We start from the raw sequence: 23,993 nt of genomic DNA, 5'->3' as shown, positions 1-23,993 counted from the left end.
AGAAGTCTAGCCCGTACTGGCGACTGTTAATGATCTCTCGTATAGTTTACATTTACTTTAAGGGTTGCTTTTCTGGTCCTATACTGCAAGGGAACCTTATACGCTCCAGGACTTTTCGTAATTCGTTTTTATCGTATACATTCCAAGGCATTCATCATTTCACACCGCATATTGCTCATTTATTGTCAATTCCATATTATCAAAGCAATTAGAGAACAAAGTCTTCAGTTTCCTCTGCCTTGATAATATCTTCAATCCCTCGTATGTCTAGAGGGAGTTTATTGTATGGTCTTGCGGCCGCATATTTGAAAGCTCTAGAGTCTAGTGCAGTTGACTATGTATCTTGAATCCAATAATTAGAAACCATCTGTAACTTTTCTCGTGTCGACACGAGTTGTTGGCTGTATGATGTGTAACAATTCTCTTTAGATATTTTGGACGTCCGGTTCTGATAACTTAATAGGTTTTTGTACATATGTTAAACAAAATTCTTGTTTCAATAGGCAGCCAGTGTAAATCAATTAGTATAGGAGTGATCAATTTAAGGACTAATAAGTTTAACTGTTTTGCTGAACTTTATCTTTGTCTTATTACCACCGCTAACGAATTTGGAAGGAGGTTATGTTTTCGAACCCGTTTGTCTGTCTGTCTGTGAACAACTCCATGGCTACAATTTTACTCATAGAGTTGTGAAACTTTCACGGATTAATTGTTATGTTGAGACGTGGAAGTGATTCAGGTATGAAAGTCTGAGGTCAAAGTTCAAGGTCAAGGTCGAGTAAAAGGTCGGCCGAAAAATACGCCTACGGTCTAAATTGATTCTGTGAAAGTCAAGCTGGTTTCGAGGGATAAGCTGCCATGGCGGAGATCTGCACTCAGAGGGCTTTTCTAGTTTATAATGGGTTTCAAAAGGATAATGAATCCTTACCACTCCCCCACCTGAGTGGGTAACTTAGTCTCAGAGTTAGAAGTTCGCTATTTGCTGGCAAGCACTCCCAGTGGAAGAATCGTGTTGGCTTCTTAAGGTAATTTTATCATTCTATTTCACTGGGATTGAAGTTTTCCAGTTATTCCAGGTGGTATTAAAATGTGTGTTTTATCTTGTGTAATGTATGGAATTATTCCTTTTCCAGTTGTAATTTAGCTTCAAAGTGTTGAGATTTCCAGCGATTTTGACGAAATTGAAGCCTTCAAACTGTGCTTCCCCTTCAGCCTAAAATCCTGGATTGAGACCAAGATGTGTTTACATTCTTGTTACTTACATGTGAGTAGTCTTCAAGGCCCAACTCTACTGCTGGTGCAGCGCTCCGTAGAGCCTCCCTCGTACATATTTTAGTTAACATCTATGTTCTTGTCTGATGCACTTTTCACTCAAGTCGTAGCATTCAGTGAATGAGTGGGTTTTCAATTTCTTCTTAAAACTCTGCAAACTTTCACTGTTCTTGAGATTTTTTTGGCAGCTTATTATAGATTCTTGTTGCACACGATGCAAACGCTCTAAAACCTATATTTAAATTACATCTCGCCTCAATCTATGACGATCTACGCTATGTCTTTTAAGTCATATCCGTGTCAATGTGAAAGCCATTTAATAATTCATTCATGTAATTTGGTTTTCCAAATTGTAGTTCTTGGTAAGTCATAAGACTTCTAGTAAATACTTCTTGCCGTTACTGGTAGCCAATGTAGATCAATTAATTTTATTGCTACGTTGACGTGACTGTTTAGGGTTAGAACAATTGGTTTTTCTAGACGTTTACAAGAGAGCGTTGTCAATATCTACTCCAATGTCCTTATTTATTTGGTGGTTTAAAGGTTTAAAGGTCACTCATGAATGGCAGAGGCAAGGGACAGTGACATTGCCCTATCAAGCAAGACAATGCCTTAGAGGCTGACCCGTATATACATATGATCAGCGCCTAAACCCCCTCTCCACCCAAGCTAGGACCAAGAATGGCCAGGCAATGGCTGCTGATGACTTAGCAGGTAGCCCTATAGGCTCTCCCAAACCCCAATCCTTAGCTCACAAGGATGGTGAGGTTGCATTGACCAAAGGAACTAACGAGTTTGAGCGGGACTCGAACCCCAGTCTGGCGTTCACCAGTCAGGGACGTTACCAATAAGACCACCACAACCTTAGTTCATAAAGAGCTACTAAAGATAATCATATAAGGAATATTGGGCTCAGTCCAATCCTATAATTTGGGCTCTCGTAAGCTATTGGAAACGTCCATGCCTAGCAATCTGCTGGACTGGGGTTCGAGATCCATCAAGCTTAATAGCTTTTAGTAGTGTCTGCAACCTCACCATCCATGTGAGCAAGGATGAACGATTGGTGGGGAGCCTATAGGTCTAACGTACTGAGTCATCAGCAGCCATTGCCTGGCCCTCCCTGGTCCTAATTTTATCTGATTATATGTATATATGGTCAGTCTCTTGGGTACTGTTACTGTCCCTTGCCTCTTCCATTCATATGTGACCTTTAAACCCTATACTTATCTGCGGGGTTCCACATCTGCTCTAGGTCACTGAACGGCCTTCCAGGACCCAGTGCCAGACATTTAAGAACAAATTAATGAGTCCAGTCTAATGCACTTTAGTATATATTTATATTATTGGTTTATCATAAGTTCTACAGAGGCATGGAGTTGATTCAATCTACTTCGGGATGATACACAATTTTACTTTAGCATTAATGACATTGAAATTACAACTGAGAGATAAACTCCCTTCTGACTAATGTAAGTGAATGACATTTAAACGTCATCATCATCATCATCATTATCTCCTACGCGTATTAAGGCAAAGGGCCTTCGTTAGATTTCGTCAGTTGTCTCTTTCTTGAGCTTTTAAATCAATACTTCGCCATTCATCAGCACCTACTCCGCGCTTCATAGTCCTCAGCCTTGTAGGCCTGGGTCTTCCAACTCTTCTAGTACCTTCTGGATCCCAGTTGAAAGTATGGCGAACTAATCTCTCTTAGGGTGTGCGAAGAGCATGCCCAATCCATCTCCATCTACCCCTCACCATGATCTCATCCACATATGGCATTCGAGTAATTTCTTATAGCTTCATTTCTAATCTTATCATTTAAACAATAAAAAAAAAAAAAAGTCAAATTGAACTTTATCTCTGGTGATGAGGAAGAAAAATAAACGAACATTGACGACAATTTAGTCCAGATAGGGATTAGACTGTGTGAATTAATGGAAATATCATCTTAGAAACATTGATTCTGTAAAGAAATATTTAGATGAATGTTCCCTTTGGAAAATGAGATTAATCGTGTTATTACTGGAAGTGACTTTTGTTGCTATATCTTACTTAGCTTGAAGTACTGTTTGGAAAGTTTCAAAATAAACAGGGGGAGTAAAATTATCAAGGGATGTTTCACCCCCTAGATAGGATAACCGATGAGTCGTGATATGACAATAAAACAATCTCTAACAGATGATTGAGTAGATATGAGAAAAAACTTTCAGAAGAAAATTGAGAGTTAAATGACAAGACAGGAATAGAAATGGAATTATAAGAGAAATTACTCGACTACCATATGTGGATGAAATCATGAGGGGGGGCAGTTGGAAATGTATCGGGCATGCTTTTCCCACTCCCTAAGGTAGATTAGTTCACCAAACTTTCACTGGGCTCCATAAGGCACTAGAAGAGTTGGAAGACCCAGGCCTACATGGCTGAGATTTATGGAGCATGAAACGAGACGATAAATTGAGAAGTATTGAATTAAAAGCTCAAGATAGAGACGATTGGTGAAATTTAATCGAGGCCCTTTGCCTCAATAAGCGTAGGAGATGATGATTATAATTGGCAGAATGTGTCAATTAGAACGGACCACGGCATATTCCAGATGCTTAAAGAATGTACTGTATATGATAAACAAATTGCGTGGGTTCCACAGTGGCTGGTTTGTTTTAAGTTTTAGAGAACTATATTGCTGTTTCATAACCAGTAGTGCCATAGCCTCTGCACCATGGTCTTCCACAGTCTTGGGTTAGAGTTCTCTTGCTTAAGGGTACACTCTGGCATAATATTCTATATATTTTTCCTCCTCTTAGATTATATTTGAAAAATTTATTTTAATGTTGTTACTGCTCTTGGAATATTTAATTTTAATTGTTCATTACATCTCTTATAGCTTATTTATTTCCTAATTTCCTTTCCTCACTGGGCTACTTTCCCTTTAGGATGCCTTGGGTTTCTAGCATCTTGCTTTTTCAACTAGGGTTGTAGCTTAGCAAACAACAACAACAACAACAATAATAATAATAATAATAATAATAATAATAATCATGTTGTTGTTGTAGACTATGTCTATAGAATATTGGTTGTACAGTAGATTGCCTGGTCCTCTTTAACAGAACGTAAACTCGGCAGCAACGTGGCCAAAAGTTTTAGCGTGAAGTGAGACCGATTAAGTTTTCAAAGTAGAATCTTGAGAATGACACTAAGGTCCTCTGAAATCTTAGCTACTTAGAGCTACCGTACCACCAGCCAAACGAGGGAACGAGTAGGGGGAAATTTTAAGATAATTTCATTTTTATTTCGTGGATTTAAATTCTCTTGAGATAAAAAAGAAATAATCTAGACAGTCGTTCTATTCCAATATCTCTTGTCAACATGGTTCGAGTTACTTGCTAATTTTCCATGGTATCTGCTCAAGTATGTCTCAAGTGGAGTAACGTGAAATGTTTGATATGAAAAACGTTATATTTAGTTTACCCAGATGTGATTATACTTCGAGTGTGTCAGCCCGACGGATTAATGTGTTTGAATGTAAGAGCTTGCTTGCTTGTACACTAGCTCGCTTTCATCCGTTCATTCGGTAATGTTTTGGCTATTCTTGTTATGCATGTATAAGCTTAAGAACTTTATGTGGAGGGTATCAGTTGTCTGGAGGGTGCCTTTACTTTTCGGGATGTTGGATCGAGTCGAGGAGCAGCTCAGTCTTCGTCCTTTTGTCAGTTTCTTTTGGTTTTGTGCCCCATTATTATTATTATTATTATTATTATTATTATTATTATTATTATTATTATTATTATTATTATTATTATTATTACTTGCTAAGCTACAACCCTAGTTGGAAAAGCAGGATGCTATAAGCCCAGGGGCTCCGACAGTGGCAATTAAGGCCGAGTTTTAGAATTCCATCCTGGACAGGGGTAGGGTTTTTATTCAGTTAAAATAATTGCTTTTCTGCTGTTGGGTTCTCACTTTGCCACCGATGATATTAACTAATTTTTTTAAAGGTTTTATAGGTTTAAAGGCGACTCATGAATGGCAGAGGCAAGGGACAGGACAATGCCTTAGAGACTGACCATATATACATGTGATCAGCGCCCAAGAACTCTCTCCACCCAAGCTAGGAGTCTAGGACCAAGGAGTGCCAGGTAATGGCTGCTGATGACCCAGCAGGTAGACTTATATGCTCCCCCCAAAGCCCAGATCCTTAGCTCAGAAGGATGGTGAGGTTGCCGTGACCAAAGGAACTAACGAGTTTGAGCGGAACTGAACCCCAGTCTGGCGTTAACCAGTTAGGGACGTTACCACATTGGCCGTTTTAATTCGGCGGTGGATGTCCTTTGCTTTCATATTGAGGGACAAGAATAATTTCCATGGAATGTTGTTTCAAATTGGGTGTGGTGTGAACATTTTGAGGTGATTCGAGATCCGGTTTGTATCTATGGTATCGTAGCTAATTTCTTGGACGTCAGTCTTTGATCTGTGAATATGTCCCTAATAACTGCTTCATTCTTGGATAGAGTCCCAGTGTCAATGTGGTTACTGTTAACTTCCTCGTGGCTGCCTTGGTAGGGTTTGTCATAATCTGTTGGGATTCTGTAGTTTGAGGGGTGGACTCTTAACAGCAGATGGGTAGGAGGAATATTTCCTGTGTAGTATTGAGTGTTGGTTTCTCCTGCTTTATGAGAGCCTCACGGATACGTAGGTGCTTGCTTCTGGAGAAACTGCCAATGACTTTGGCATGATTTTGTGCTTCCTTGATGCACTGGCAATTGGGGTTTGTAGTTAAATTTGCTCTTGATAGCTCGATTAATAGCGTCCTTGCTGGCATGGTTTCAGCTAAGAGGCATTCCCTGTTGATCTTAGTAGGATTGAATATGTTTTATCATGATTATCAATACTGCATCTGCTTGTTTGACTATTTTCTCTTTCATATATCTTTATGGTGATATAGTTTGTTTATAGGTAATAGCCATAATACGAATCTCTCTCTCTCTCTCTCTCTCTCTCTCTCTCTCTCTCTCTCTCTCTCTCTCTCTCAGCAATAGGGATGCAGCTTGGCTAGTAATAATAATCACTAGAGGGGCCACTCAGTAGAGTCCAGACCTCCACTGCGACAGCTTATTTCTCGACCTTTTGCTTGACCTTAACCTTTGATATTAATATGTATTAATTGGAGTGGATTTTCACACACATATTTGAACCAAGTTTGAAGTATCTGTGACAACGATGTCCAAGCTTATGGTTGATTACGTGAATTGGACATTGGAGATTTTGTTTGAACGTGACCTTGACCTTACAAAATTTAATAATTTCCAGCATTTTACGTAACAGCTAATCCCTGAAAGTTTCATTACTCTATGATTAAAATTGTGGCCAGGAAGTAGGTTGAGTTCCAAATATACTCCCTAAAATTGGTGGGAAGTATGGCGTACCAGGTGAAAATGAGAGTGGTGAGAGACTGGTAGATATGTGTGTTGAACAAGAGATGGTAATAAGTGCTAGCTTTTTTAAAAAGAAAGAAAAATAAGTATACATGGGTAAGAGTGGCAAATGGAAGAGTAGTAGAAAGGGCATTAATGGATTATGTGTTGATAACTAAAAGAATGTTTGGAAGATTGAAAGACGTGCACGTGTTTAGGGGTATGGCTAACGGTATGTCTGATCATTTTTTGGTGGAAGGAAAATTAGTTGTAGCAAAAGAGTGGGGGAATAGAGTAGGTGGATGTAAAAGGGAGCTAGTGAGGGTTGAAGAGCTAATAAAACCGGGGGTAAAAAGTAAATATCAGGAAAGGTTGAAAATGGCATATGACGAGGTGAGAGTAAGAGAAACTGGTAATTTAGAGGAGGAGTGGAAGTTAGCAAAAGAAAATTTTGTTGGGATTGCAAGTGATGTATGTGGAAAGAAGGTTGTTGGAGGCAGCATGAGGAAGGGCAGTGAATGGTGGAATGAAGGAGTGAAGGTAAAAGTGGAAGAGAAAGAGAGGGCTTTTGAAGAATGGCTGCAGAGTAATAGTATAGAGAAGTATGAAAAATATAGAGAGCAAAAGGTGGAAGTAAAGCGCAAGGTACGTGAGGCAAAGAGGGCAGCTGACCTGAGGTGGGGTCAGGGACTGGGTCAGTCATATGAAGAGAATAAGAAGTAGTTTTGGAAAGAAGTGAAGAGAGTAAGGAAGGCCGGCGCAAGAATTGAAGAGACAGTGAAAGATGGAAATGGAAGGTTGTTAAAAGGAGAGGAGGCAAGGAAAAGGTGGGCGGAATATTTTGAAAGTTTGCTGAATGTTGAGGATGATAGGGAGGCAGATATAATTGCTGTTCCAGGTGTTGAGGTGCCAGTGATGGGAGATGAGAATGAGAGAGAGATTACAATAGAGGAAGTGAGGAGAGCACTAGATGAAACGAGAGTAGGAAAAGCATCTGGTATGGATGGTGTGAAAGCTGAGATGTTGAAGAAAGGGGGCGTGACTGTACTTGTATGGTTGGTGAGATTGTTTAATGTGTGTTTTGTGTTGTCAATGGTACCAGTAGATTGGGTCTGTGCATGTATTGTACCACTATATAAGGGTAAGGGAGATGTGCATGAGTGTTGTAATTCAAGAGGTATTAGTTTGTTGAGTGTAGTTGGAAAAGTGTATGGTAGAGTACTGATTAATAGGATTAAGGATAAAACAGAGAATGCAATCTTGGAAGTACAGGGTGGTTTTAGAAGAGGTAGGGGTTGTATGAATCAGATTTTTACAGTTAGGCAGATATGCGAGAAATATTTAGCAAAAGGTAAGAAGGTGTATGTTGCGTTTATGGATCTGGAGAAAGCATATGATAGAGTTGATAGGGAAGCAATGTGGAATGTGATGAGGTTATATGGAGTTGGTGGAAGGTTGTTGCAAGCAGTGAAAAGTTTCTACAAAGGTAGTAAAGCATGTGTTAGAATAGGAAATGAAGTGAGCGATTGGTTTCCGGTGAGAGTGGGGCTGAGACAGGGATGTGTGATGTCGCCGTGGTTGTTTAACTTGTATGTTGGAGTGGTGAGAGAGGTGAATGCTCGAGTGCTTGGACGAGGATTAAAACTGGTAGGCGAGAATGATCATGAATGGGAGGGAAATCATTTGTTGTTTGCGGATGATACTGTACTGGTAGCAGACACAGAAGAGAAGCTTGACCGACTAGTGACAGAATTTGGAAGGGTGTGTGAGAGAAGGAAGTTGAGAGTTAATGTGGGTAAGAGTAAGGTTATGAGATGTACGAGAAGGGAAGGTGGTGCAAGGTTGAATGTCATGTTGAATGGAGAGTTACTTGAGGAGGTGGATCAGTTTAAGTACTTGGGGTCTGTTGTTGCAGCAAATGGTGGAGTGGAAGCAGATGTACGTCAGAGAGTGAATGAAGGTTGCAAAGTGTTGGGGGCAGTTAAGGGAGTAGTAAAAAATAGAGGGTTGGGCATGAATGTAAAGAGAGTTCTATATGAGAAAGTGATTGTACCAACTGTGATGTATGGATCGGAGTTGTGTGGAATGAAAGTGATGGAGAGACAGAAATTGAATGTGTTTGAGATGAAGAGTGTGAGGAGTATGGCTGGTGTATCTCGAGTAGATAGTGTTAGGAACGAAGTGGTGAGGGTGAGAACGGGTGTAAGAAATGAGTTAGCGGCTAGAGTGGATATGAATGTGTTGAGGTGGTTTGGCCATGTTGAGAGAATGGAAAATGGCTGTCTGCTAAAGAAGGTGATGAATGCAAGAGTTGATGGGAGAAGTACAAGAGGAAGGCCAAGGTTTGGGTGGATGGATGGTGTGAAGAAAGCTCTGGGTGATAGGAGGATAGATGTGAGAGAGGCAAGAGAGCGTGCTAGAAATAGGAATGAATGGCGAGCGATTGTGACGCAGTTCCGGTAGGGCCTGCTGCTTCCTCCGGTGCCTTAGATGACCGCGGAGGTAGCAGCAGTAGGGGACTCAGCAGTATGAAGCTTCATCTGTGGTGGAAATGTGGGAGGTTGGGCTGTGGCACCCTAGCAGTACCAGCTGAACTCGGCTGAGTCCCTGGTTAGGCTGGAGGAACGTAGAGAGTAGAGGTCCCCTTTTTTGTTTTGTTTCTTGTTGTTGTCGGCTACCCCCCAAAATTGGGGGAAGTGCCTTTGGTATATGTATGTATGTATGTAAAATTGGTGGGTAATGATATTTCTTTATTTCCTTTCCTCACTGGGCCATTTTCCCCGTTGGAGCTCTTATAGGGCTTATAGTATCCTGCTTTTCCAACTAGGGTTGTAGCTTAGATAATAATAATAATAATAATAATAATAATAATAACAGAGTTTCAGAATGTGGGGTAATCCACCCCTCCTACATAGTGGGCAAAAACTACTCCCATTTGTAACCAAGTCTATGGGTTCAATCTTATTCTACGTGATATATTTTCACAACTGTCTCTGAGGTGAATGTCTCCCCAGACCCAACGCTAAAACATATAACTCGTAAATTCAACAATTAAACGTAATTTTACCATAGAAATAAAAAGTTGTCACGGTTTCCAATTTTGTAAAATCTAGATTCACTGAAAGAGATTTTGAAAGTACAGCATCGCCCTTCCTCCTGGGAGGCCAGTAGGTCTCTCTCTCTCTCTCTCTCTCTCTCTCTCTCTCTCTCTCTCTCTCTCTCTCTCTCTCTCTCTCTCTCTCTCAGTATTCAGAATTAGAATTTTTAGAAGTAGGCCTACCTAGCATAGAGTTTATGGTGTAACAGGATTAAGGATTCAGCGAACAGGTACGAGAGAGAGAGAGAGAGAGAGAGAGAGAGAGAGAGAGAGAGAGAGAGAGAGAGAGAGAGAGAGAGAGAGAATATTATATTTCAAGAGTATTTGAACCGAAAAATCGAAATTTTTATGAAATGTAAGCTAAAAAGAAATCTATGATTTGGCAAAACACATCCGAATTTTCGTTTCGAAAATCGATCGCTATGTAATTTTGATTAGTTTATTCAGTTTATAATGCAAATCACGTCAATATAGGTAAACCCTAGACATCTGTCAAAATGGTTTTTGTTTGTTTTTTATTGTTTATCGTTCAAAAATTGTTTGTTTGTTATTTAGCAAACTGGCAACTTATTCCTTCTCCGTTAGACTTGTGAAGCTGTGAGGGGGAGACATTACTGTACCACTGTGTGTCTTTCCTGCAGCAGTGTTCTTTTGATTGTCCTAAGGTTACTATGTATGCCAAGCATTCCACAGTAGGAACCTGCAACTAACCGACTGTTGTATTGCAAGAGCCCATGCCTGGCCCCCCAAGGTCCAGGCAATCTATATGCAAGACAGGAAACATGTAAGGTGAGAGAGGGACTTTGGAATTGAACTGGCAAGTTGCACAAACCTGACCATGTACCTCCCAGTGTTCCAAAGTTTCACAGTTGATTTATCGTTTTTATTAATCGTAAGTCAATGTATTTGTTATTGTTTATGACTAGTGCATGTTGACTTGAGGATGAAATGGCAGTTATTCTCATTGAGAGCGTTGTAAGCTGGAACTAACAGTGGCTTGACATACTGTATAGTTTACGTGACCCCACATGCTTTAGGCATACTATTAATACCTCCGCCAACGAAGTGCTAAGGTTATGTTTTACCATTTTGTGAGTTTGTAATTTGTGTTTTTCTTTGTGAACAGCGTCCTGGCCACAATTTTAATCGTAGATTAATGAAACTTGCAGAGATTAACTGTTATGCAAGAAGCTGGACATTATTAGATTTTGGAAGGTAAAGGTCAAGGTCACGGTCAAACAAAATGTCCAATTCACATAATCAGCCATAAGTTTGGACATCGTTGTCACAGAGACTTCAGACGTGGTTCATATTTGAGTGTATGAAAATCCATGCCAATTAATGCATGTTAAGGGCAAAGGTCATGGTTAAGGTAGAGCAAACGGTCGAGAAATAAGTTGCAGCGGCGGAGGTTTGCGCTCTACTGAGTGACCCTTTAGTTGATTTTTGTTTTCCTTGTTTGGTGCTTTTCCTTCTTGAAGCTGAACTTGTTGGAGGTGGTGTTGGAGAGTGTGGTCTATAAGGAAATGGAGGAGTAAGAATGCACTCTTCATTTTATTGTTCTTTCTTTCGTCTATCTTTGAATTGTCTACTACTGTTCTTGCTTTGGATAGTGGAGAGTAACACGGTAAACGAATTCAAGAATAATTTAGAAAGATTATATAACCTCTGTAAACGTTTACGGATGGACTAAAAAGGTTTTGAGACATCCAAAATCCTTGTAACTCTCTCTCTCTCTCTCTCTCTCTCTCTCTCTCTCTCTCTCTCTCTCTCTCTCTCTCTCTCTCTCTCATGGAGAAAGTCTTAGAGATCATTAATCCTGTCATTGTATCCTACTTTTCAAGCAATCAGCTGACCAAGGGATAGAGACCCTCCGGGCATAGTTCATATTTTACTGTACAATACACAATAACTCTATTTTTTGTATTTGTATATAATAAAAAGACATCCCCAGTTTTTACCACGTTTAGCATTCAATTATCAAATTTTGACGTCATTATCCCTTTAATTGATAATTTCCTTTATTATTTCAAAAATTAGTCTCGCTTCCAACCACAGTTCAACGATGCACCCAGTAACAATTGCAAAAACACACTCTCTCTCTCTCTCTCTCTCTCTCTCTCTCTCTCTCTCTCTCTCTCTCTCTCTCTCTCTCTCTCTCTCTCTCTCTCTCTCTCTCTCTCTCTCGTACGTAGTTTAGACATATATGTTATGTATTAGTTAGTTCAAGGTCTATAGTAAGGAAGGCTGGCTCAAGAATTGAAGAGACATTGAAAGATGGGAATGGAAGGTTGTTAAAAGGAGAGGAGGCAAGGAAAATGTGGGCGGAATATTTTGAAAGTTTACTGAATGTTGAGGATAATAGTAGGGAGGCAGAAATAATTGCTGTTGCAGGTATTGAGGTGCCGGTGATGGGAGATGAGAATGAGAGAGAGATTACAAGAGAGGAAGTGAGGAGAGCACTAGACGAAACGAGAGTAGGAAAAGCATCTGGTATGAATGGTGTGAGAGCTGAGATGTTGAAGGAAGGGGGTGTGACTGTACTTGCATGGTTGGTGAGATTGTTTAATATGTGTTTTGTGTTGTCAATGGTACCAGTAGATTGGGTTTGTGCTTGTATTGTACCTCTATATAAAGGTAAGGGAGATGTGTATGAGTGTTGTAATTCAAGGGGTACTAGTTTGTTGAGTGTAGTCGGAAAAGTGTATGGTAGAGTACTGATTAATAGGATTAAGGATAAAACAGAGAATGCAATCTTGGAAGTACAGGGTGGTTTTAGAAGAGGTAGGGGTTGTATGAATCAAATTTTTACAGTTAGGCAGATATGCGAGAAATATTTAGCAAAAGGTAAGGAGGTGCAAGTTGCGTTTATGGATCTGGAGAAAGCGTATGATAGAGTTGATAGGGAAACAATGTGGAATGTGATGAGGTTATATGGAGTTGGTGGAAGGTTGTTGCAAGCAGTGAAAAGTTTCTACAAAGGTAGTAAAGCATGTGTTAGGATAGGAAATGAAGTGGGCGATTGGTTTCCGGTGAGAGTGGGGCTGAGACAGGGATGTGTGATGTCGCCGTAGTTGTTTAACTTGTATGTTGATGGTGTGGTGAGAGAGGTGAATGCTCGAGTGCTTGGACGAGGATTGAAACTGGTAGACGAGAATAACCATGAATGGGAGGTAAATCAGTTGTTGTTTGCGGATGATACTGTACTGGTTGCAGACGCGGAAGAGAAGCTTGGCCGATTAGTGACAGAATTTGGAAGGGTGTGTGAGAGAAGGAAGTTGAGAGTTAATGTGGGTAAGAGTAAGGTTATGAGATGTATGAGAAGGGAGGGTGGTGCAAGGTTGAATGTCGTGTTGAATGGAGAGTTACTTGAGGAGGTGGAACAGTTTAAGTACTTGGGGTTTGTTGTTGCAGCAAATGGTGGAGTGGAAGCAGATGTACATCAGAGAATGAATGAATGGTGCAAAGGGTTGGGGGCAGTTAAGGGAGTAGTAAGAAATAGAGGGTTGGGCATGAATGTAAAGAGAGTTCTATATGAGAAAGTGATTGTACCAACTGTGATGTATGGATCGGAGTTGTGGGGAATGAAAGTGACGGAGAGACAGAAATTGAATGTGTTTGAGATGAAGTGTCTAAGGCGTATGGCTGGTGTATCTCGAGTAGATAGGGTTAGGAATGAAGTGGTGAGGGTGAGAACGGGTGTAAGAAATGAGTTGGCAGCTAGAGTGGATATGAATGTGTTGAGGTGGTTTGGCCATGTTGAGAGAATGGAAAATGGCTGTCTGCTAAAGAAGGTGATGAATGCAAGAGTTGATGGGAGAAGTACAAGAGGAAGGCCAAGGTTTGGGTGGATGGATGGAGTGAAGAAAGCTCTGGGTGATAGGAGGATAGATGTGAGAGAGGCAAGAGAGCGTGCTAGAAATAGGAATGAATGGCGAGCGATTGTGACGCAGTTCCGGTAGGCTCTGCTGCTTCCTGCGGTACCTTAGATAACCGCAGAGGTAGCAGCAGTAGGGGATTCAGCGTTATGAAGCTTCATCTGTGGTGGATAAGGGGGCAGGGTGGGCTGTGGCACCCTAGCAGTACCAGCTGAACTCGGTTGAGTCCCTTGTTATGATGATAATAATAATTGATAATTGATATTTGGTAATAATAATAATTGATAATTGATAATAATAATAATTAATAATTTATAATAATTAATCATGAATAATTAATAATTAACAACAACAATAATAATAATAATAATAATATTGTTAAAATATTCAATATTTAATAATAATAATAATAATAATAATAATATGTAGATATTGCTACACTATAAAAATCAGCATCTCAGAGGAGGAGTCAGGCTCTCCTTATTATTCAGCCCCTGCGTATAAGCATTCCCGATGGGATATACATGACAGATCTTATTCCCAGAGGTTTTGAGGTCGGAGACAAAATCTTCCCTGCCTCCTCCAACTTATTTTAACCGATGGTCCTTCAGGGCTCACCACAATCCTTTTCAGGTTTTTTCTCCTCAGTGTTCAGATACAGTGATACCTGTTGATATGAAAATTTCTTAATGCTAGACGAGATGCGAAGATTTTTCCGACTCATATTACAAAAAAATTCTTGATACCAAACGAGGTACGGTACGAGTTTCGCTTGAGACTAATTTTAAAATTTGCACGCCACCAAACTGTAAGTTCGTCACCATTTTCCCACGCTCCCATTGGTTATCTCTCTACTCTGATGCTAGTTACTGTCATATGATCCTGCTCTCCTATTGGTCAGCATCTATCCCATCATGCGTCTGTAAATCGACGTTCCTCGACCATTTCGTTTCGGTAGCGCTATCATTCACATTGAATTCATATTGGTGACTCTTCGCTTTCGTGCTTTTAGTTACTGCAATGTATCGTGTAGTATTGAAGAAACATTTACTTAGGTAAGAGACCTTTCTCGTGACATATAATTCTTAAAATAAGTTTGCAACATATAACAATTTATATAATTGTTACTCTGGTCATGTAATCCTTGAGAGGGTTATGACCATGTCTCTTTACTTGGGACTGACTTCAGATATATTTTTCCTTATCTGGGTTAAGGGTTAAACAGACACGTGCCTGCTACAGGGGACTTTCTCCCACCTAAAGAAGACTCTCCATATAAATGGGTTTGTATTTGCAAAGGAACAAACCCCAATTCTTCAATATTTTTCCTACTCATACAAACCCAAGTCATTAATTTAATATCCCACCTCACTCCCCCCCCCCCCCTCTGTTGCAAGTCTTATTTCTCTTCCTCGTATTTGAAATTTTTGTGTCTTAATTTAATGTTGTTACTGATCTTGAAATATTCTATTTTGATTGTTTATTCTTCTCTTGTAGATTATTTCCTTGTTTCCTTTCTTCATAAGTTGTAAGGACAGTGAGACAAGCGTCGCCAAGATCAACTGATACTTTATTTGAATGCGCACGGAAATACATTACAAGGTGCGGACAGAAACGTAGGATGACGTTGGCGCCAAGTCGGATTGAAGTGCCCGCCAAAATATATGTGTTTTCTTACACTTACAAATATATGAATTATGGGTTAACAAAAACATGTTATGAAACGATACATATATCAAAATGTAGCTCTGGTAGAGCGGAATATATATACATAGGACACCACAGTGTGGCGAAGAGAGAATTTAAATAAATAGGTAGTTTGTCGATTTTCTGGACGACGAAGGGATCGGTGTCCTTACAAGTACTCCCCCCCCCCCAAGACATCGGGCGGCGTAGAGGGCTGATGATCAATCTTCGTATCTCTTCGGGCGTCGGAGGGTCCCTCTTGTTTTTGAACGGAGGGGCGCGCTGGCGGTCGGTGTAAGGATCTCTTCCTCTTGACGTGGTTTGATGATTTTTCCTTCGTTGGGCGGCTTGTTTTGTGGTGGAACCCTGGGTCTGCCAGGTCCAGCGGAGGCGGTGTCGCTTCCTTCGAGAAACGCTGGTTTCACGTGGTCTATTGAGACCCAGTCCTCTTGGTCATGGACGTCGAGAAGGAAGGCTTTCGTTGTCTTTTTAATTACCCGGTAGGGACCTCGATAAGGTCTAGTCAGTGGTTGTCGATGAGCGTCGACACGGACGAAAACATACTTGCAGTCATCCAGGCTTTTTGGCTTGAAGTGCTTGGTTCTGTCCTGGTAAGTTTTGAGACACGGCCTGAACTTCCTGGCGATGTCCCTTAGGTGATCCAGCTGCGTGTCGTCGGTTGATGAGGGAAAGAATTCGCCAGGAACTGCGAGCGCTTCCCCGTAAACTTTTTCGGCGGGCGAAGGTTCGCCGTCTGCGCTAGGGGCGGTGCGAAGGCCGAGGAGTACCCAAGGAAGTCGTGATTTCCAGTCCCCGTCGGTGCAGCTCGCCATCAGGGACGCCTTGAGGGCGCGGTGCGTTCTTTCGACCATGCCGTTTGCCGCGGGGTTGTATGCCGTGGTGCTGTGGAGCGTCGTCCCCATCAGGTTCGCCAAAGCAAGCCATATTTCTGAGAGGAAAGCGGGGCCTCTGTCAGTCGTGATGTCGTCAGGAACGCCAAACCTGCTCACCCAGCTTGACAGGAGGGCTTCGGCACATGCTTGAGTCGTAGCTTCGGTCATCAGCGATGCCTCCAACCACCTCGTGGAGCGATCGATGATCGTAAGTAGGTAGCGAGCGGATCCAGAAGGGGGCAATGGTCCCACGACGTCGATGTGTATATGTCCGAAACGTCTTTTTGGCTGGGGAAAATCGCCCACCCCCGATTCGGTGTGACAGCTGACCTTGCTTGACTGGCAGTTGATGCATGACCTCGCCCATTCCCGGGCGTCCTTTTTTATCCCCGGCCAGACAAACTTTTCAGACAGAAGGCGAGCGGTGGTGCGTCCTGAGGGGTGCGAAAGTCCATGGATGATATCGAAAATTTTCCTTCTGCAAGAGGCTGGTACCCAGGGACGAGGGCGGCCCGTGCTGGTGTCTCAAAGAATAGTTACTCCTGCTGGTCCGAGGGGAACCGCACTTATCTTGAGCGCGGATGGCTCCGTCAGGTGAACCTGTGCTTCTCGGTCGGTGCGTTGTTCGGTTGCGAGATTGGCGTAGTCGATTCCCAGGTGGATCGCGTCAATTTCAATCCTTGAAAGGGCGTCCGCGACTGGGTATTTCTTTCCTGGGACGTAACGTATGGTGCACCCGAATTCGGCGATTGATGCGAGATGACGTTGTCGGGATGACCATGTGTCCGTTGATTTCGTGAAGGCGTGGACGAGGGGTTGATGATCCGTTGCAATCGTGAAGGGGGTACCCTCCAAGATGTGCCTGAAGTGGCGGACGGCGAGGTAGACGGCGAGGAGTTCCCTATCGAAGGTGCTGTATCTTGTTTCGGCGGGTTTCAATTTCTTGCTGAAGAATGCCAGCGGTCGAGGAGAACCATCGACGAGTTGCTCAAGCACAGCCCCGCAGGCGACGTTGCTGGCGTCGGTCGTTAGTCGCAGGGGCGCGTTGTCGTCGAAATGAGCCAGGGTGGTGGCATTCGCAAGGGCATCCTTCGTCCGAGCGAATGCCTGGTGCTGGGGCAAGCCCCACTCGAGTTTTTTTGCTTTTCCTTTCAGGACGTCGTCGAGGGGTGACAGGGTTTGTGCGATGTTGGGGATGAAGCGCCTGTAGTAATTGACCATTCCCAAGAACTCCTGAAGTTGGCGGATGGTCGTAGGCATTGGGAACTTCCTGATGGCGTCGACTTTGGTTGTCATGGGTTTTACCCCGCGCGAGGATACACGGTGACCAAGGAAATCCACTCCCTCCGCACCGAATGTACATTTGTCGAAGCGTACGACTAGGCCGTTCTCCTGTAGGCGCTTTAGGACGGTGCGGACGTGTCCCCGGTGTTCCTCCTTGGTTTTCGAGAATATCAGGATGTCGTCGACGTAGCAGAGGCAGAAAGGTAGGTCACCCAGAATGCTATCCATTAGTTGTTGGAAGGTTGCCCCGGCGTTGCGTAGACCGAAGGTTGAGTATGCGAAGGTGTAGGATCCGAACGGCGTTACAATGGCCGTTTTCGGGATATCTTTGCGGGAATACGGGGACCTGGAAGTAAGACTTGAGAAAGTCCATCTTGGTAAAAAAACTTTGCGCCGTGCAACGCGTTCGTTAGGTCCTGCATGTTGGGCAGTGGGTAATGATCGGGCGTTGTGATGAGGTTGAGGCGCCTGTAGTCGCCGCAAGGTCTCCAGGACCCGTCCGGCTTTTTAACCATGTGCAGGGGAGTTGCCCAGGGGCTCGATGCTTTCTTACAGATACCCATGCGTTCCATGTCCTCGAAAGCGCGTTTGGCATCCTTCAGTTTCTGAGGCGGGAGGCGGCGGAATTTGGCGTGAGTGGGAGGTCCTGTCGTTGTGATGTGGTGGTAGATACCATGCTTGGACGGGGAACCTGGCGAGTGTCGGAGCTCGGGCTTGAAAACCTCGGGAAACTCTCGTAGGAGGTCGGCGTAGGGGTGCGTTGTTACGGCGGATACGGACATTGTTGCAGGTTCCCGTGTCGATGAGACGTCTGTTAGCGACATCGACGAGGAGTCCATGGTGGGCGAGGAAATCCGCACCGAGGAGGGGGCGATTGACGTCGGCGATAGCGAAGGGCCAAGAATACGAACGGCCCATGATAGATATCTTGAGGGTCTTGATTCCATAGCACCGTATGGGAGATCCATTGGCGGCGATGAGTGAGGGAGCATTTTTGTCGGGACCACGGTCTAGGTCGGACGTCGAAGGAGGGAACGTTGACTGCATTGCGCCGGTGTCCACCATGAGTCTACGGTTGGAAATGGTATTGAGGATACAGAAACCAATCTTGTTATGGTTAACTGCGGCCGCGATGGTGGCAGGTGGATGCTTCTGGCGTCATCTTCTAGGGAAACTGCATGGTGCTCTACATTTCTTGGCGTCACTGCCGAACCGTTGGTGGTAGAAGCACCATGCTGGGTTAGGCCTAGGGTTTGGTCGCGTCAGTTGCGGTGGTTTCTTTCTTGATAGAATGTTGATCTCGTCGTCCTCGAGGGCCATAGCCGAGGAGTCTATGGAAGAGCAGCTGCTGAAGGAGGAGAACGGAGGCGGTGTTGACGATGATGCTCCGAGGCGAGATGCTTTGGAGGCCTTGTGGAGCTTCTGAGCCTTCGACAGGAGTTCGTTCATCGGGAGCGTGTCGGCGTCTGTCAATTGGGCCCGTACGTCCTGTGGTAGGCGTCGAAGAAAGATCTCGCGAGATAAGCTAATCTCACGTCGTCGGCCGTTGCTGTCTGTTTCGGGGAGCATGAGCAGGCCGGTTAGCTCGTCCCACGCCTCGACAGGAGAGGTGTCACCCATGGGCTTGCCGGCGAGGTCCAGTACTTTCTGTGCCCTTGCTGAGACGGAGAGGGAGTAGATACCGATGAGTTTCGTTCTCAGGTCGTCGTATGAAACTTGGCCGGCCTGGGCGTCGAGCCATGGGGAAATCTTGTCGAATACTTCTTCAGGTATGGAGGTGAGAACGATGTCAGCCTTGGCGCAGGAGTCGCTGAGTCTAGCGACGCGGAAAAGTACGTCCGCTCTCAGGAACCAGGAAGCGGTGTTGTGTTGAGAAAAGGGCGGCAGTTTGACTTTGGGCGTGGAGGCGAGGCCGTTGGGTGCGATGGGCGTGTTGCTTCCTGCATCGTGGCCAGACGACGAGTCGGCGAAGAGGTGAGAAGTTGATATGTCGGTTAAGCTCATCCTACTGCCTTACGTTCACCGAAGTGTGGGAGAACCAAAGGCAGGTTCGTGCCTAAGGTAACGGAGTATGTAGAAGGTAGCACGGCCGTAATAAGTCCGTTAATGGCAAAGCCAAAACCGCTGATGCTACTTTCAACTCCGGGGTCACCAGTTGTAAGGACAGTGAGACAAGCGTCACCAAGATCAACTAATACTTTATTTGAATGCGCACGGAAATACATTACAAGGTGCGGACGGAAACGTAGGATGACGTTGGCGCCAAGTCAGATTGAAGTGGCCGCCAAAATATATGTGTTTTCTTACACTTACAAATATATGAATTATGGGTTAACAAAAACATGTTATGAAACGATACATATATCAAAATGTAGCTCTGGTAGAGCGGAATATATATACATAGGACACCACAGTGTGGCGAAGAGAGAATTTATATAAATAGGTAGTTTGTCGATTTTCTGGACGACGAAGGGATCGGTGTCCTTACAATGTAATCCTTGAGAGGGTTATGACCATGTCTCTTTACTTGGGACTGACTTCAGATATATTTTTCCTTATCTGGGTTAAGGGTTAAACAGACACGTGTCTGCTACAGGGGACTTTCTCCCACCTAAAGAAGACTCTCCATATAAATGGGTTTGTATTTGCAAAGGAACAAACCCCAATTCTTCAATATTTTTCCTACTCATACAAACCCAAGTCATTAATTTAATATCCCACCTCACTCCCCCCCCCCCCCCCCCCTCTGTTGCAAGTCTTATTTCTCTTCCTCGTATTTGAAATTTTTGTGTCTTAATTTAATGTTGTTACTGATCTTGAAATATTTTATTTTGATTGTTTATTCTTCTCTTGTAGATTATTTCCTTGTTTCCTTTCTTCATGGGGCCATATTTCCCTGTTGGAGCCCTTGGGCTTATAGCATCCTGCTTTTCCAACTAAAGTTATAGCTTATAATAGTAGTAATAGTATTAAGTGAAGCTACGTTGTTCACTAGGTTGCTCCTCTTCAGCGTGAGTGGGATAGTTGGTAACCATCCAGTGTTACCAGAATCCTTCAACTTTTTAATTCAGGTCGTAACTAAATAAATCCGTAGTAAACCCATATAAATGATTCAAGTTTGTATAGTTGGGAAAAATACATTACTCGTTAATTATTTGCAATTTACTTATGGCTGAAAGTTATAAGACTCCTAATTTGTTTTCACTTTTTCAGATTCAATGGAGAGAGAGAGAGAGAGAGAGAGAGAGAGAGAGAGAGAGAGAGAGAGAGAGAATGTGACCAGATTGTACGTGTGTTGAAGAGGCTGGCTTAAGTATCTCCTCATATATTATATATATTTTAATTTTGTTACAGGTCATAACATGTTTTATGTTTGCCATTAATTAGTTTTAATTTATATTAATTGATAATTATCTATCCTCAATTAGCTATTTTCCCTATTGGAACAATTGGGCTTATAGCATCCAGATTTTACAACTAGGTTTGTAGCTTAGCTTATAATACTACTACTACTACTACTACTACTACTACTACTAATAATAATAATAATAATAATAATAATAATAATAATAATGATAATAATATTAATAATAATATTAATAATAATATTAATAATAATAATAATAACAATAATAATATCATCATCCCTATATAGATGTATAATAATAATAATAATAATAATAATAATAATAATAATAATAATAATAATAATAATATCATCATCCCTATATACAGTAGATGTATAGTAATAATAATAATAATTATAATAATAATACCCTCCATAAATATTTGATATAGGAATTTATATATACATATTTATGCATATTTTTCTTATTCTCTCTCTCTCTCTCTCTCTCTGATTTTCTTTTTGTATTGCATGGCTAAATTCAGCCTAGCTAAATGTATAAAAATGCTCATTTATTTACTTTTTTCTAGATTTGTCATCATTGCTGCCAAAAACCTCAAGATGAAGTTAATAAAGACAAAAGATCCTGCAAGTTTCAGGTAGGCCGTTAACTAAATTTGTCCAGGTCTCCAAGCTTTTGTGCCATTAGAGCAATACAACCAGCTCTTCCTTTCCTCCTCCTGTTAACACCATGTTCAATGAACTTCCATTTCTACACAATTATGTATCCTTGATAGACACCAACATTCATTTCAAAAGCTTCTAATGCATCTGCCACCGATTTAATTGGGTGATATAATCTCTTTTTCCTTACGGCATATTTCCTTCAGCAGCTTATTGTGGAAACCTCTTGTGAGAGCTTTTCTTGCAGGACATTTTCAGTATTTTTACATCTAACTCTTGCAATCGTATTCCCGAATACAGTACTGTACTCTGCTATTAAGTTTTGTTAGTAAATCGATCTGTCAATAGTATACCTCTTATAATTACCATTTATTCAGTTGAATTGTCCTTGAGGGGCATTTTAACCTTTTCAAATGTAATGTTCTTGTGTCATAAAAATTTAATCATCAATTTTTTTCATCTCTTATTTATCAATACTTCTCCATATTCGATTTCTTTCGACCATTTTGCTATGAAAAATATCTTCTCCTTTCCCTCTACTATGTTGATGACCTACTCCCTCCTATTGGAGCTATCACTGTTAGCTGTAGGCAGTACCGTAGGGTCTTTGCAGTGCCTTATTGGCACATTCCTAGGCCTAATGTTTACTTCACTTCAAATCCCATTTACTTTCTTTCCCCTTGATTTCCAAGCTTTTAACGTTTTCTTCATATTGCAGCTCAAAACCCTCTGACTATATTAATACATTTTGAAAAAATTGTTCCCTTTTGACGTCACTTACATTCTCATCTTGACTTTTCTGTAATTACCTGTGTCACCTTAACATACCTCCCATCTACTACGTTTACTAATGTATAAATACAACCCATAGAGTTACTATTACACACATTGTTGTGTGTATTCTCTTTCTCCTAACACTTGGTATCAAACTTGCATAAAATCATATACAGTACGTGCACTATCAATTACAGAAAATTACTTGATTACATACTTTCCACTACATATTCATGCTTGTCACTCTTGATAATTCCCAGACTACTTAGCCCTGCAACGTTTACACTGCTAACCTCGCCTCTGTCGCGCAATGATTTACTCTTTCTCAATCTATCAACGGCACTCCTTTCCACACCTTTGTACTTAATCGACCATCTTCATGCAAATAAAATTCCCCACAAATATTACCATACATTGTCGATTTCGTCATATTCAGCACTTGGATGTACAAAATATTTCTAATTCATATTTCTAATTCTTCTCCTCGACCACACAAAAATTATCCTCTTCCATCATCATCCTCACAGATCATGATATTTTCACCCCACTTTGTTTGTAGAGGTATACTAAAAGTACCTATCGTATTCACTTCACCTTTACATTCCTTAAATTCAAACACATTCATTAACTTATGTGCGAACCTAAACATTAAATTGATTCCCTAACCAGTATCAACCTTATCAACTCATTCGATACCAATTCACATCAATTTCACACATGCATCACTTTCACTCCAAACACACAGGAGGATTCACCCAGATGAACTCTTACTAATATTCCCTGATATCCTACATTACCTAATCACTCCCTCCTACATACACTTGCAACATGCCCATCTGCATCATATTCAGTAAACTTGGCACATTGCTCTTTGCATTATGGCCATTCTAACCAAAATTACCACGATTCACATGTAAGATAACACCAACATCCACTTTCTATATGATCAGTCATACTACACTGATAACATTTGACCACTTTCTCTTTCTTACACTAGCTAATAAGGTTTTTTTTTTTACCACACTTGAAACATGCATAGAGTGCCAATCTACAATCATTCTTCTTAATTTTACTTTCCAGGATTATTAACACTTCTCAAGGCTACATCTATCTGACCTACCTTCTATAACACTAGCGCTTTTCCCCCCATCTATCAATCACTCCTTTCTGACAATGCTATATCCTGGTCTTTGAAACTCAATCACAGTTGTATAATCCATTCTGCCCTGGTGGTGTTATTTCTATGTCCTTTATTCACTATTTAAGATGTACTCAATGTTAGGCCAGTAAAAGAACACCAGGACTCGGCTCTAATTATGACAGAAATAAAACCAACGTTATTTGTTGAATAAAACGGATTTTGACATAAGAAAAATCTTTTTTTGGGGTGAGATACCCATGTCGTCCTGATGGAAGTTCCTTTCGGCAGCTTCCTACTGTATAATATTTTTGCGAGTGATATTACAAGAGAATTACCGTCAGGTATCACGGGGTTCTAACCCCCGGGACGACTATCAGAAGATATCGTGTATAAACAGGGACGTATCCGAAGATAACCATAGATATCTGCACCCCCAATAACTTTACCCAGTCTAGTCAACTAAGGGGAAGGATAAGTGAGGAGCCGTTACATATTCTCTCTCCATAAGGTGCCCCCGTTCGTCTCTGAAG

General features: G+C 41.8%; 1 long non-coding RNA gene across 1 annotated transcript in view; it reads left to right on the top strand.

Moving 5' to 3' along the window:
- Positions 1 to 21,984, top strand: part of LOC137620146 (uncharacterized) — a 43,562-nt gene extending 21,578 nt beyond the window's left edge. Inside the window, exon 3 of the long non-coding RNA XR_011039993.1 lies at positions 21,455 to 21,984. This is a non-coding gene — a long non-coding RNA (uncharacterized lncRNA). The remainder of the gene's footprint in view (positions 1 to 21,454) is intronic.
- Positions 21,985 to 23,993: the final 2,009 nt, after the last annotated feature.

Source organism: Palaemon carinicauda, chromosome 26 (assembly GCF_036898095.1).
Source record: "Palaemon carinicauda isolate YSFRI2023 chromosome 26, ASM3689809v2, whole genome shotgun sequence".
Classification (NCBI taxonomy): Eukaryota; Metazoa; Arthropoda; class Malacostraca; order Decapoda; family Palaemonidae; genus Palaemon; species Palaemon carinicauda.
Note: the sequence above shows the minus strand (reverse complement) of the source record. Positions and strands in the feature narration are given on the sequence as shown.